This window comes from Scyliorhinus canicula, chromosome 25 (assembly GCF_902713615.1).
Source record: "Scyliorhinus canicula chromosome 25, sScyCan1.1, whole genome shotgun sequence".
In the NCBI taxonomy this organism is placed as follows: domain Eukaryota; kingdom Metazoa; phylum Chordata; class Chondrichthyes; order Carcharhiniformes; family Scyliorhinidae; genus Scyliorhinus; species Scyliorhinus canicula.
In genome coordinates, this window is record NC_052170.1 from 17,634,758 (window position 1) to 17,649,768 (window position 15,011).

Below are 15,011 nucleotides of genomic sequence, written 5' to 3' on the forward strand. Positions count from 1 at the left end.
CGCTCTAAAATGGCATGTCGGACCAGCGCAAACTGACAGCCAGTGCATCAGACATTATCTTGCTAAAAATGTTTACGCACACGCACACACACTCACCTCACACACACACTCACCACCACACACACTCACACCCCACACACTCACCACCACACACATTCACCACCACACACACACTCACCACCACACACACTTACCACCACACACACTCACACCCCACACACACTCACCACCACACACACTCACCACCACACACACTCACCACCACACACACTCACCACCACCATACACACACACACCACACACACACTCACCACCACACACACTCACACCCCACACACACACTCACCACCACACACACTCACACCCCACACACTCACCACCACACACATTCACCACCACACACACACTCACCACCACACACACTCACCACCACACACACACTCACCACACACACACACACTCACCACCACACACACTCACCACCACACACACTCACACCCCACACACACACTCACCACCACACACACTCACCACCACACACACTCACACACACTCACATCCCACACACACACTCACCACACTCATGCCCCACACTCACACCCCACACACACTCACACCCCACACACACTCACCATCACACACACTCACACCCCACACACATACCCCACACACACACACACTCACACCCCACACACTCACACACATTCACACCCCACACACATACCCCACACACACTCACACTCACACATTCACACCCCACACACACACTCACCACACTCATGCCCACACTCACACCCCAAACACACACTCACACACCCCCACACACACACAAACCCCCACACACACACTCACGCCCTCCCCCACATACACCCCACAAGCACACTCACCCCCCACACACAAGGGCACACACACTCACGCCCACACACTCATGCCCCACACCCACCCTCACACCCCATACACATACACACGCATACACCACACATAGACACCCATATAGCCACACTCACCCCCCCCCCACGCATTTACATATATATATATACACACACTCACCACCCCCCCCCCCCTACACCCCCCACATACACACACACACACACCACCTGATTTAACCTCCACAGCTGAACACATTGCTGGAAAATGCTGTGTTCGGGTATCATAAACCTTTACAGGTCAGTTGCTGATCTATTACATGCTGGGACAATTGCACACATCTTTATAATGTTGCGTCTATTACCTGAAGCTGCAATTGTCTCCAGCTAGTGGACTGGCCAGTGCTGAAGAATATATTCTTTTTCATTGAAAAACTTGCGCTGGCAGACAGTGATGGTAAAGGCTTCCTATTGGAATTGAATAGGGAACAAAGGGAGGACACACAGAGCAGGAAAGGTTGCTAGAAGAGGGAGGAGGAGACAGGCTTTCAATAGAGGGGCCATGTCTGCCGAAGGTCTTCAGGAATCCATTCCTTCACCTCAGTTTCACTGAGGATTGACGCTTGAGGTGTCCCAGACGTTGTTGCCAAAACACGGCAGCTCATGTAGCTCTCTCAAAGCAGGGGAAATCTTGTTTCCTTCGTTCTGGAGCGGTCCCCTGTGCCAGATGTTGCAACCATCATGGCTGAGCAAAAGCAGGCTACCATGTGGCGAGAGTTATCCATTCATTATATGGCACCTGTCCCCGTCCAGGACCCATGCACACAGGTGCATTTAAAGAGAACCAAGCCATCCCACTTCATGTGGGATGCCGAGGTGGAAGACCCCGGGGAGGAGGCGGAGGAGGCGGGGGGGAGGATACAGCCAAGGCATCTTTCTCCCTCTATCCAAGGTACGCCGGTGAAACCATGAAAGATTGACGCCAGCCATCTCAATCACACCCTCATCACCAAACTGTCCTGCGCTCCATGGCTATCTGTTGTCGCACACTCACTTTCCAATAGCACGAGAATAGACCAATGCACACAAAATGCCGTCCTAATTCAAATTTACAAATTCAGCCATGACGTAACACAGGTCTTAATCATCTGTGCATTCCCTTAGCACCCGTCTTTCGTATGCCTGTCCAAGGGCTCCAATGCCAGGCTACCTCAGTGGCTATAACATGGCTGCCGGACAGGTCCAGTATTGTAAACAACGACTCTCTGTAGAGTGTGTCACATGATTACCCGATGACATCATCAGGGCCACTTGGGAGAGTTTTCCCTCTCTTCCAGTTTAGGCTGTGAGCAAGCAACACCTCTGTCAATAAATTCTGACAACTGGCTAAATTGTCGTTGGCGTGGCAACCTGGTTGTCCTTTGTTTGCATTGTGAGTGTGATCATCCTCGCCAGGCCCACGGGGACACCTCGGTTGGTCTCTCCATGGAGCCCGTGGAATTCCCCACTCGGCGGCGAAGGTCGGCCCAGCTGGGACTCGTAAATCCGCCTTTTCAAAGCCGGGTCGGATTGAGACCGGGGGTGGTCGGTATTCCCGGACTGTGAGTCATCTTGCGGCCTTTGCTTTGGTTGATCAGTTCAACGTCGCCCTAACTTACCTACTCGGGCTTCCTGAGCTTTAACAGTGAACAGAAGTAAAAGCCCCGAGAACAAGGCAGGCGGTTTGCTGACCTCCAGTCGGGGAGGCTGGAGACGACCTTGGCACAGATTCAGAAAGCGCCCTCTCGACACGGGCCACAGCAACTGGGGGCAGCTCACAGCAAGGTCAGCTGCGGAGAGGTGAGGAGGGTGGACGGTATGCTGTCATCCTGAGAGCAAAGGACAGGTCCATGCTCCACGGAGGAGCTTCCATTCACCCGTCTGGGAGGGCGACAGGCCTGCACCCGGAATCCTTTCAAAGTGCTTGCGGTGGCTGCACATTTCTTAATGAATGAAAAATGAAAATCGCTTATTGTCACGAGTAGGCTTCAATGAAGTTACTGTGAAAAGCCCCTAGTCGCCACATTCCGGCGCCTGTTCGGGGAGGCTGGTACGGGAATTGAACCGTGCTGCTGGCCTGCCTTGGTCTGCTTTCAAAGCCAGCGATTTAGCCCAGTGTGCTAAACCAGCCCCTACATCCAAACCAGCTCTTACATCCAACATCTTGTGATGAATGTGGGAAATGTTTATATATGTTGTGTTATGTGTCTCCCACTAATAAAAGAACTGAGGTTAAGGTACCCAGATTGTGTGTCTGCTAACCCTGTGATTAAGGGGTTAACGTTCGTGGGGAGTACTTGTTCGATTTTTTAAGTTTCATTTTCAGCCCTGCCCTCTGTCTATTGTTTCTGGTTCCATTTTCAGCCCTGCCCTCTGTTGTTTTTAGTTTCATTTTCAGCCCTGCCCTCTGTCTATTGTTTTTAGTTTCATTTTCAGCCCTGCCCTCTGTCTATTGTTTTTAGTTTCATTTTCAGCCCTGCCCTCTGTTGTTTTTAGTTTTATTTTCAGCCCTGCCCTCTGTCTGTTGTTTTTAGTTTCATTTTCAGAGTTCTGGGGCGGGATGTTTTGACCCCCCCCCCCACCCCCCCACCCTGCCAGGTCGGAGAATCGGCAGGGGGGTGACGTGAATCCCGGCCCCACCCAGCTGCCGAATTCTCCGGCACCGGAGATTTGGCGGGGGCAGGAATTGCGTCGTGCCGGTCGGCGGCCGCTGACAGCGGCCCCTCCCTGCCGATTCCCGGCCCACGGTGGGCCGAGTGGTCGCCCGTTTTTGGCGGGTCTCGCCGGCGTATGTTACGACAGGTACTTACTGGCGGGACCTGGCTCCGCAGGTGGCCTCCGGGGTCCTCAGGGAGGGCACGGTGGGGGGGATCTGGCGGCGAGGAGGTGCCCCCATAGTGGCCTGTCCCGCAATCGGAGCCCACCGATCCGCGGGCGGGCCTGTGCCGTGGGGGCACTCCATTCCTCCGCGTCAGCCGCTGTAACGGTCTGCAATGGCTGGCGCGGAGATGAACCCCCCCCTTGCGCATGCACTGGGATGACACCAGCAAACGCTGGCAATCCCTCGCATGCGCCAACTCACACCGGCCGGCGGAGGCTCTTCGCTCTTCGCCGCTGGTTGACGTGGCGCCAAGCCCCTTCTGCACCGGCCGGAGTGGCGCAAACCGCTCCGGCGCCGGCCTAGCCCCTGAAGGTGCGGCCCGGAATGGTTCATGCCACTCCTTCGCGCCGGAGTTGCCCGCCCCACCGGTTTCCAAAGAAACCCGGCCCCTGTTCTGGGTTCTGTGGAAAGAAGTCGTGTTTCTCAGATTCATGTCTGAAAGCTTCTCGCCCCAAAGACTTTGTCAGTAAATCTGTAAGCCACTGAGTGTTAACGGTATTCACAAGTGGCATTCGACCCGTGTGTGTGTGTGTGCGTGTGGCGTTTGCTTCATTGAAAGTTTGGGAGCAGATGGCAAAGTAAGACCCCGAGTTGTCAGTGGATTCCCTCCTGAGGGTGAAGTGATCTTTCCTCACAGTTTACAAATCCAAAAATTGTGAGAGGGTCTCATCCAGTTTGGTGAAATGAATCGAGGTCCGGTCCGGATAGCATCTACACTGGGAAGATTTGAATAACAAATACAAAGATTCCAACAGCTTTCAGGGGAAACACTTTTGTATACAGGCGTGCTGTTAATGTTGAAATTGTACAGCGGTAGAATATGTTTTAAGTTGGTAATTAAGCATAGCCAGCCCTCAGAAGGGTAAGATGAGGGAATATTTGCAACATTATATAGAGCAATTCACTCTGGGTGTCTGGGAGGAACTGGGCGAGTCTGTGACTTTGTTGTCTTGGTAATCAACCTATTTTAAGGTCCAGGCTGGTCTCAAACGTATTCTTTCCACAAAATACAATTTTTTTTTTATTTGTTCATGGGTCATGGACATCACAGGCTGGCCCAGCATTTATTGCCCATCTCTAATTGTCCTTGAGGGGCAGTTGAGAGTCAACCACATTGCTGTGGGTCTGGGGTCACATGTAGGCCAGACCGGGTAAGGGCGGCAGATTTCCTTCCCTAAAGGACATGAGTGAACCAGATGGGTTTTTACGACGTTCAACAATGGTTTCATGGGACGGGATTCTCCGACCCCCCTGCCGGGTCGGAGAATCGGCGAGGGCCGGCGTCAATCGCGCCGGTCGGCGGTCCCCCACCCCAGCGATTCTCCGGCCTGCGATGGGCCGAAGTCCTGCCGCTGTCATGCCTCTCCCGCCGGTGGGAATCAAACCACCTACCTTACCGGCGGGAACAGGCAGCACGAACGGGCTCTGGGGTCCTGGGGGGATCGCGGGCGATCTGGCCCCGGGGGGTGCTCCCACGGTGGCCTGGCCCGCGATCCGGGCCCACCGATCGGCGGGTGGGCCTGTGCCGTGGGGGCGCTCTTTTCCTTCCGCCTTCACCATGGTCTTCACGATGGCGGAGACGGAAGTGACCCCCTCCCCTGCGCATGCGCGGGGATGACGTCAGCAGCCGCTGACACTCCGGCACATGGGTGGACTTCCGCTGGCCGGCCAAGTCCCTACGGCCCCGGCCGACGTGGCACCAAAGGCTGTTCCCGCCATGCGGCGGAGCGCCAACCACTCCGGCGCGGGCCTAGACCCTCACTGTTGGGGCTTGGCCCCTAAAGGTACGGAGACTTCCGCACCTTTGGGGCAGCCCGACGCCGGAGTGGTTCACGCCATTCAATCACACCGGGACCCTCCGCCCCGCCGGGTAGGGGAGAATCCCGGCCATGATCATCATTGGGCATTTTCATCCCAGATATTTCATTGAGTTTAAATTCCATTACCTGCCATGGTGGTATTCGAACCAATGTCCCCAGTTCATTATCCTGGGTCACTGGATTGCTAGTCCAACGACAATACCATTATCCCATTGCCTCCCCTCATTCATGGGGTTCCATTCTCCTGATCAATGGGGTCTGTCCTGTCTTTCGTTTCGTCTCCCACCCATTGCCCAGCTGACTGGGCGTCAGGTGGGACGCAGGGAATTAAAACGTTCATCAAATAACAATTAACAAACTGAGAACATTTTTAAAAAATACATTTAGAGTACCCAATTCATTTTTTTCCTATCAAGGGGCAATTTAGCGTGGCCAATCCACCTAGCCTGCACATCTTTGGGTTGTGGGGGCGAAACCCACGCAGACACGGGGAGAATGTGCAAACTCCACACGGACAGTGACCCAGAGCCGGGATCGAACCTGGGACCTCGGGGCCGTGAGTCTGCAGTGCTAACCACTGCGCCGCCGTGCTGCCCACAAACTCAGAACATAGGGCGGTATACTCCGCTCCCGGGACTAAGTTTCACGACGGCGCGAACAGGGCCCGGGCACGACCTATTCTGGCCCCCACAGGGTTCTGGCCCCCACAGGGTTCTGGCCCCCACACGCTGCTCCCGCCTCCTTACGCGGCAGCAGATGGGCGCCGCGCCAACCCGTGCATGCGCAGTTGGGCAGTGCCATTCTGCGCATGGGCGGGGAACTTCTTACGCCCGCCGGCCCCTCGCCAACATGGCGCCGTTGTTCTGGGGCCGGCCACGGAAGGAGGTAGGCCGGGGGGGGGGGGGGGGGTAGAGGCCGGCCCACCGATTGGTGGGCCCCGATCGCGGGCCAGACCCATCGGTGGCCCCCCCCGGTGAAGGAGCCCTCCTCCCCCACAGGCCAGCCCCCAGCGTTCCCGCACAGTTTCCGCGGGCAGCGACCAGAGGTGGACGGCGCCGGCGGGAACCTGTCATGTCGGAGCGGCCGCCGGAAAATCAGTGCTTGCCGTTTTCGGCGATTCTCCGAGCGGCCCGGCGCGATTCTGGCGCTGCTGGTTTGGGGGGGGGGGTGGGAGAATCGCGTGCGGGTGTCGGGGCGGCGTGGCGCGACTCGCACGGCGCCCTGGCGATTCTCCCACCCGGCGTGGGGGAGGAGAATACCACCAATAATCACTGGAGTGTTAGGGATTCGGCTTCCTTCCTCCTGACAATGATTCTTGGATCCCGAATCCACATGGGCGAACCAATTTTGGCTCAACATTAAATTTGTTTAGTTTATTGAAATCAGTACAAACCCCTTTATGATTTGACTGAGGCATATACTCACACATGGGATTGGCTGTTATTGGATTTGATTGAAGACATCCGAGGAGGACAGAATGGGGAAATATACAAGACTCTGGTCGTGACTAATTGGTTCAACCCTGTACCTTTCGTGTGGGCTATGACTGCCAGTAAAATGGGGAAATAAGGATATTGGTCTGAACTGGCCTTGCATCCTTTAAAATGTAACACCAATGGGCAGCACGGTGGCACAGTGGTTAGCATTGCTGCCTACGGCGCTGAGGACCCGGGTTCGAATCCCGGCCCTGGGTCACTGTCCATGTGGAGTTTGCACATTCTCCCCGTGTCTGCATGGGTTTCGCCCCCACAACCCAAAGATGTGCAGGTTAGGAGAATTGGCCACGCTAAATTGCCCCATAATTGGAAAAAATAATTGGGTACTCTAAATTTATTTTTAAAAAAATGTAACACCAGTGAAATGGGGAAATACAATCTCTGCAGGGCAGAAGGAGGCCATTCAGCTCATCGATTCTGCACTGAAAGAGCAATCCAACACGGCCCACTCCCCTGCCTTATCCCCGTAACCCCGCACATTGATCATGGCCAATCCAAATACTGCACATCTTTGGACTGTGGGAGGAAACCGGAGCACCCGGAGGAATCCCACGCAGACACGGGGAGAACGCGCAGGCTCCACACAGACAGCCACCCTGGGCCGGAATCGAACCCGGCTCCATGGTGCTGTGAGGCAGCAGTGTTAACCGCTGTGCCACCTTGCCGCCCACATTGGACCAACTGTGATGGATGAGGTTTTATTTGGGTCGTGGCGAACACCGCCTGCGGTTAAGGGGAGAGGGTGCAGGGTGTGGAAGAAAAATAAACAACCAAAGTTCACACAAGGCCCTAAGATCCTAAACGTTGGGACTTTATCGGTATGTGTCATTGTTGTGAAAAGAATGAGACAAGCTGTCGAATCTTTTCATCTTACACTCATCAGCACAGTCAAAAGAATACCAAATTTGAAAAGGAGAAACAGCTCATGCTGCATGGGAACAGGATGCTGATTGGTCAAAGAGAATGATTTTGCACCCCCCCCCCCCCCCCCAAAGTAGGCTTTAGTTTAATTCCAAAAAGGACTAAAGCCTGGACCTGTTCCTTTTTCTTGCAGACCCCGGTGTATGAGCGTCCATAGCTTACGGCAAGTGTAAATGAGTCGGATCAGGAGCCTGATTGGGTCATCTTAAATTTGGTTCATAGCACACTCTGGGTTGTTCAGTCAGTGCAACCCGAAAGCGGGACCACATCTGACTTTTGAAGGACGTGAAACGGTTAACCTCGATGCACAGAAGGAATGAGTTAACCGAAACCCTGGCTCACCATTGATTTTGCGGGCGTTCGCAACTAGACAACGCCATAGGTTAACCTCTATTATGATTCCCGATCAGCTCATGGAAGGAATAGAGGCAGCGATGACGCACGGATTGTGGGAAGGGCTAAACACCCATCATGCAACACCTGGTGGCCCAGCGGGCTGTGAATTGAATCTATGCCTGATGCCAGGTGTGCGATAGCGTGACTGGGACACAATAGAAATAGGACAACATTGAGGTGTGGGCAACGCAGGCAGGAGAAGGAGGAAGGGGACCGGTCACCTCCAAATCCAACCCAGAAGGTAAAAACAGGCCGGCCCAATATTCTTGCAGGCACAGTGGTTAGCACTGCTGCCTCACAGCCCCAGGGATCCGGGTTCGATTCCCGGCTTGGGTCACTGTCTGTGCAGAGTCTGCACGTTCTCCCCGTGTCTGCGTGGGTTTCCTCCGGGTGCTCCGGTTTCCTCCCACAGTCCCAAGATGTGCAGGTTAGGTGGATTGGTCATGTTAAAAAATACCCCATAGTGTCCAAAAAGGTTAGGTAGGGTTGCTGGGGGCGGCACGGTGGCACAGTGGTTAGCATTGCTGCCTACGGCGCTGAGGACCCGGGTTCGAATCCCGGCCCTGGGTCACTGTCTGTGAGGAGTTTGCACATTCTCCCCGTGTCTGCGTGGGTTTCACCCCCACAACCCAAAGATGTGCAGGTTAGGTGGATTGGCCACGTTAAATTGCCCCTTAATTGGAAAAAATAAATTGGATATTCTAAATTTATAAAAAAAAAACAAAAAAAAAAAAAAAAGGTAGGGTTGCTGGGTTACGAGATTAGGGCCGGGGCATGGGCCCAGGTAGCACACTCTTTCCAATGGTCAGTGCAGACCCGATGGGCCGAATGGCCCTCTTCTGCAGTATAGGGATCCTATGATTCTATGATATCGGTGTCAGTGTGAGTCCCACAGTGTGTGTTTGAATATAATAAGTTTCCTCTTTCAGTATAAATTAACATTAGATGTATCCACATTAAAATTCCTCGGCCACTACCTGCCCAACTGATTAATTGGCCCAGATATTCCTCTTCCCAAGTAGTTTGCAGATAACTGAAGACAAAACAAAGGAGCCCAGGTAAATCCCCTCCAGACCAGACCCCACTGCTGCTACGTACCTCCCAGGTACAGTCAGTCACTCCATTTATAATGACCTTCTGTTTCCCCCCTGCCAAGGCAATTTTCTATCCTGTTAACTGAATCAGCATGAAATCTTTCAGAGGAGTGTGGACAAGGGAGAGAATCCTGCACGGTTCTGGGCTCTTTGTCGGAAAGAATGCCGACAATGCAAAGCTCGTCAGGCATGAACGTTACGCCTTGAGGCAATGTGAATGGAATAATTGCCTTTTATAACGTGCGGCATATTCAGTATGGTAAATCGCCCCAAGGTACCAGGTGGGATCTGATGTCACATCTGTCTCGGAGAATATTAGGAGGGGGCGACCGAAAGTTCGGTGAGAGAGAAGGAGAGGTTCGCGTGAAAAATGCCAATGGTTAAGGGTTGGACACCTGAAGGCGTGGCGGTCAATGGAAGCAAAGGATGAGGCGATGGCCAGGATCGAAGCATTGCAGAATCCTGGGGAGATGGTCGGGGCCGGAGGGAATGACAGAGACAGGGACGCGGCGAGACCTTGGAGGGATTTATGGACGAGGGTGAGAGTTTTGAACCTGGGGGTCCGCATACAATGCACAGAGGTGGTGAGACACCGCGATCGAAATCAGTTGCCGTTGGCGATGTGGTTGCATTCGGAATACCGTGCGCAATTTTGGACATTTCCAAATTCCTCATGTTGCAGGGCGATTGATTTTGTGGTTCCAGTAGCGGATTCCAGTTGGCGTTCCACAACCAAAATCTTCACCCCTCTCGGATTTCAGCTCGTGGACTTGTAAAGTGCCTCCGTATGGGAGTTTGCGACCCCCCCCCCCCCCCCCCCCCCCCCCGCTCAAAGCAAACGGACCTTCGGCGATTGGCGCAGTTTCCAGTCCCGCCCGCCGTGATTTCCCGCGGTGGGCTGGTCTGGAGAATCCCACCCTTTGTCCCCATGGGCGGAATTTGGCATTCCGGGCACAGAGCGGTGGCTGGGGCAGGAATACCGGCATGCAGCTCGCCGGCTGCAGAGCCGAGGTTTCTCTCTCCAGGTTCTCTGGCGCTCTGCTCACAGAGGGTCTGGGGCGCGGTTCCTGCTGTCACACTGGTGGGGTTCGGGTCCCATTATTAAAGGGCACCCCCGATCTGCGTTAGAATGAAACTCCCCCCCCCCCCCTCCACTACCCAAAGGCTATGATGGATTCTCCCATAAGCAACGAGGCAACCAGCAACTCCCTCCCCCTACACATCAGGGGGACCCGCTCCTCAATGGGATTCCTGTATAGACTTATCATTGCTCCCAGTGGGTTACCCTCGACTAATTCCTGTTCTTCAATACTTGTTGGAAATTTCAGCCAAGGGGCATTTTCTTACCTGGCCAAGGTGAGTGGAGGGAGAGATTGAGGGGGGCAGTGAATGGTGGCGCATATACGAAAGGGAAGCCCTTTAAATACTTTTAAATCTATTTAAATGCAGTTCCCGCCCTTCTTGGATGAGCCTCATTCTATCACCAGCGAGGGGCGGGAGAAATCGGAAGCCTAAATGTCGCTGATGAGAACTTGAAATGAAATGAAATGAAACGAAAATCGCTTATTGTCACGAGTAGGCTTCAAATGAAGTTACTGTGAAAAGTCCCTAGTCGCCACATTCTGGCGCCTGTTCGGGGAGGCTGGTACGGGAATTGAACCGTGCTGCTGGCCTGCCTTGGTCTGCTTTAAAAGCCAGCTATTTAGTCCAGTGTGCTAAACCAGCCCCTTTGTTTTCCGCTACCCGTGAGAATTTGCACCCGCGTCGCCGTTTGTGCTCGCCCGGCGAACGAGGGCACAAAACTGTTCCCCGTGCATGTCCCGACAATGCCTCAAGCAAAGTGTTGGGGAGTCCAGTGTGACCCCATTGACCAACATTGCCAGGGGTCAATCCAGCAGGCAGGTTGGCTACGATGCAGTGGTAGTGTCACCAGACCAGTGATCCAGCAACGCAGGGTGACCCTCTGGGGAACCGGGTTCGAATCCCACTAATACTCCTTCAGGGAAGGTAATCTGCCGTCCATACCTGCTGTGGCCCACATGTGACTTGCAAGGAATGTTTATATATTGTGTGTTATATGTCTGTTGTGGTCATGTTATTTAAAGAACTGAGGTTAATGTATCTAGATTATGTGTCTGCTCAAACTGTGATTAAAGGGTTAACAGCTCAGCAGGCTGTGATGTCACTCATGGGAGGGGCTGGGTCTGATTTTTAGTTTCATTTCCAGCCCTGCCCGGTGTCTGTTGTTTTTTGTTTCATTTTCAGCCCTGCCCCGTGTCTGTTGTTTTTAGTTTCATTTTCAGCCCTGCCCCCGTGTCTGTTGTTTTTAGTTTCATCTTTAGAGTTCTGCCTTGGGTTCTGAGGAAAGGAGTTGAGTTTCTCAGACTGACTTCTGAAAGCTTCTCTGCCAAGGACTTTGTGAATAAATCTGTGAGCCGCTGAGTGTTAACTTTATTACTAAGTGGCATTTGACCCGTGTGTGTGGATTTTGCTTCATTGAAAGTTTAGAAGTAGATGGGAAGTAAGTTCGAAGACCGCTCTTTATTTCTGAGAAATCCTCAACTGTTAATTGAAAAGCTGTTTTTTTTTCTTTGAAAGTTAATGGGTTAATCCTGTGTTAATAATAAAGTTTGTTTGAATACGAAAGTTCCCCAGTTGTTAGTAGAATCACTCCTGCAGTGAAGCATCCATTCCTCACACTTTACAAAATTGAAAAATTGCCGGGGTTTCTCGTCCTAAAATAAATTGGGGTTTGGCTCGGGTCCCGTAACAGACTTCAGTCCCACAGCAATATGGTTGACTATCTGAGATGGCCGAGCAAGTCCCTCAGTTCAAGGGTAATTAGGGATGGGCAACAAGTATTGGCCCAACCAGCAAGACTAACATCCCATGAAAGAATAAATAAAGAGTAGTTCCTGCGCTTTCACATTCCAAGTTGCTTTGATATTGTGCATTCAATGTAGTAGAACCTTAACTTGGCAAAGGCATCGACTGAGCAGTTAAGAATTTCGGGAACGGACTCAGTGAGCGAGGATTGAGGGGATTGATGGAGGAATTGTCAGAGGGTGAAGGACAGTTTTCTGAATGATGCATTCTGCCCTTCTGAAGTGCGCGCAAAAAATTCCACAGCATGAAACAGATGACTACTTCCTCACGTCCTGACACAATATTTCTCCTTCAAGCAGGTGGGGTGGCACAGTGGTTAGCACTGCTGCCCCACAGCGCCAGGGACCCGGGTTCGATTCTGACCTTGGGTGACCGTCTGTGCGGAGTTTGCACGTTCTCCCCCGTGCCTGCGTGGGTTTCCTCCGGGTGCTCCGGTTTCCTCCCACAAGTCCAAAGATGTGCAGGTTAGGCGGATTGGCCATGCTAACTTGTCCCAAGGTTAGATGGGGTTGTGGGGATAGAGCGGTGGAGCGGGCACAGGTAGGGTGCTCTAGCAGAGGGTCGGGGCAGACTGGATGGGCCGATTGGCCTCCCTCTGCACTGTAGGGGTTCGATGATCATCCGGTTTTTCATTTCAACGCCGTTTGTGGGAGCTTGCTGTGCACCCGCCGTCCGTTTCATTTCCCTGCATCGCAATGGTGACTGCAGTGGCATCATCGATTGTGAAACACCCTGAAGCAATGATGGATGCTTTATAAACGTTAATCTTTCCTCCCCCCCCTCCCTGCGCCTCCTGTGACAAAGCAATCCGGGTTCTATTCCTAGACTAGCTCCGAGAGACAAATTCGCTGGGAGTTGATCAGGTGAATGTGCCAAATTCAAAGCTTTGGTTTCTGAGATTTGCACCAGGATTATTTTTGTAGCAGTAAAGAGTTAAAGAATTCTCGTGAGATAAGCTCCAACCACCGGCCCTGGTGCCCTTCTGTCGCTTGTTGTCTATTTCCATACTCTTGCCTTCAGATTTTGTCATTGACATTACTGCAAGTATGAAATTGACTGTAAAAAATAACTAATTTTCTGGTGTGCGTTATGCCTCAACTGCTTGCAATTATCCCTTCAGAATCTGCTTGATGGCATTATCTTTGATTGCATTCTTTATAAAAGCTTCTGCCAGAGTGTCCATAAACATGTTTTCTTGCTGGAATGATGGGATGTTTTTGGCCTCTTGCCTTTCCCTCCCCTAACCTCTGTCTGAGCGGCTTTTGGCCAAGCTTGCACTATTTAGAAAAAGGAGGCTATTCAGCCCCTCGAACCTGTTCTAAGTCAACTCGCCACAGTGCCAGATGACCGTAGGGCTGCTGCTTTCCCCTTTGCGGGGGGAGAGCTGATTTAACCTGAGGGTCACCACACCTCAGGCGAGGGACACGATTGAGAAGACGGGACCTTCAGGAACAACCTCAGCCGGTGTGGGAATCGAACCCACGCTGCTGGCCTCGCTCTGCGTCACGAACCAGCCGTCCGGCCAACTGAGCTAAACCGGCCGCCCAGAATGTGCCGCACCCCTTGCCAATCTGTTCCAGCTACAGCTACAACACTGGCATCTACCTGGCAAAGTGGAAAACAGGTGTGTCCTGTGCACAAAAAGCAGGACAAATCCAACCCAGCCAAATACCGCCCTATCAGTCTATTCTCCATGATCAGTGATGTGATGGATGGGGTCATCGACAATGCCTTCAGCGGCACTTGCTCAGCAATAACCTCCGCGCGGACGCTCAGTTTTGGGTTCCGCCAGGGTCACTCAGCTTCCTGACCTCATTGCACCCTTGGTTCAAATATGGACAAAAGAACTGAAAGGCAGAGGTGTGGAGAGAGTCACTGCCCTTGACATCAAGGCAACGTTTGACCAATATGGCATCAAGGAGCGAGCCCTAGCTAAACTGGAGTCAACGGGAATCAGGAGGAAAACTCTCCGCTGGTTGGAGTCATCCCCGGCACAAAAGGAGATGGTTGTGGGGGTTGGAGGTCAATCATCTCAACTCCAGGACATCACTGCAGGAGTTCCTCAGGGTACTGTCCTCGGTCCAACCACCTTCAGCTGCTTCATCAATGACCTCCCTTCCATCAGAAGGTCAGAAGTGGGGATGTTTGCAGATGACGCAATGTTCAGCACCGTTTGTGCCTCATCGGATAATGAAGCAGCACCTGTCCAAATGCAGCAAGATGGATAGCATCCAGGCTTGGCTGACAAGTGGCAAGTAAAATTTATGCCAGGCAATGACCATCGCCAACAAGAGAGAATCAACCCACCGTCCCTTGATATCCAATGGCATTACATAGAACATAGAACAGTACAGCACAGAACAGGCCCTTTGGCCCTCAATGTTGTGCTGAGCAATGATCACCCTACTCAAACCCATGTATCCACCCTATACCCGTAACCCAACAACCCCCCTCTTAACCTTACTTTTAAGGACACTACGGGCAATTTATCATGGCCAATCCACCTAACCCGCACATCTTTGGACTGTGGGAGGAAACCGGAGCACCCGGAGGAAACCCACGCACACACGGGGAGGACGTGCAGACTCCACACAGACAGTGACCCAGCCGGG